At 62.6% G+C, this 1,207-nt stretch overlaps 1 protein-coding gene across 1 annotated transcript in view; it reads left to right on the forward strand.

The window, feature by feature from the left end:
• Positions 1–638: 638 nt before the first annotated feature.
• Positions 639–1,207, forward strand: part of BRD2 (bromodomain containing 2) — a 26,390-nt gene continuing 25,821 nt past the window's right edge. Inside the window, exon 1 of the mRNA XM_044673993.1 lies at positions 639–1,000. The gene's annotated coding sequence lies outside the window, so the exon portion shown is untranslated. The remainder of the gene's footprint in view (positions 1,001–1,207) is intronic.

A 1,207-nucleotide genomic window follows, 5' to 3' on the forward strand; every position in this document is an offset into this window, starting at 1 on the left:
ATATTGTCTGCTAGCTGGGTGAAGGGCGCTTGGAGCAGGAAGAAACTTGCATGTATTGACTTGAGGTAGACCAAGGAAACTACAGCAATAACGCAGGCCACAGGGGTGGGTGGTAACTTGAGCAAGACGGAAGAGATAGGCTCTCAAAAGTTTTCCAAATAGCAAAGGCTACCTACAATACGAAGTACGCCCTTCACCTTCGACCCCTCAAACGCAAAGGCAGTCCTAGCTTTCCACTCCCCGGCCGGCCGGCCGGCCGCCCCTCCCCCTCGTGCTCTGAGTACCCTAGGGCCCACCCTCCCGCAGAAACTAGGCCAGGGACTGAGGTGGCAGCAAAGTTACGCCCTAGGACGAAGACGGGAGGGGTAAAAACCAGTTAATCAGCCCGCCCTTTAGCATTCAAAACCCACGAAGGTGGGGAGGGAAATGTCGCAACGCCCAGAAGGCCTAAATCCCGAAGCCAGGCCCAAGCGCTTCGCTCGAGCGCCTGCGCACCGCCCCCGCGGCTACCCCCCCCGCCCCCATCCTCCCCTCCTCCCCTCCTCCCACCAGTTCGGACCGCACCCTCGCGCCTGCGCCCTGCCCGCACTGGGGCTGCGGTAGCCATGCTGAACCGGGACTGGGAAGAGAGATGGGGGGTAGTGAGACAGCTGCTGGAAAGAAAGCCACATTGGGAGAGGAAACAGTAGCAGGACCGCGGGATTGGGTCAGGGGTACGGCGAGCCCTAGGCCTCCATGCGCGCCCCTAGAAATCCTACGGAAAACTTGCCCGGATGACTGGTGGGGGGGCTGACGGCACGTGACCCGCCTTGACCAATCCCGGCATTGCTGACGTGGCCGCGCGGCCCTGAAACTCTCCCCCCCAGGAAGGGAGGGGCTGGGGTACCGCCCCCCCCCACCGCTGCAGTTTCCGGGGGGGTGACACCCCGGATTACACCCTCCCCCCCACACCGCGCCGAGGGGAGCAGCAGAGCCCCCGCGGGAGGGTTGCCGGAGCCAGGTGAGAGGGGCCTTCTTTGGGAGGGAGAATGTCAATCATCCAGGTTTTCAGCCAATGGGTAGGGTGGTGGAGTGGGGTCTTGGGGTTTGGTTTGGGGGTCGTGTGGGGGGGTGGAATATTGTCAATCAAGCATTTTGCAACCAATGGGAGCGTGGGAGAGGGTGGGGTCAGTACCCGAGTTAGGGGGCCCCTGCGGTGGGGGAGGGG

The sequence above is a fragment of the Gracilinanus agilis genome, chromosome 4 (genome assembly GCF_016433145.1).
Source record: "Gracilinanus agilis isolate LMUSP501 chromosome 4, AgileGrace, whole genome shotgun sequence".
NCBI classification, from domain to species: domain Eukaryota; kingdom Metazoa; phylum Chordata; class Mammalia; order Didelphimorphia; family Didelphidae; genus Gracilinanus; species Gracilinanus agilis.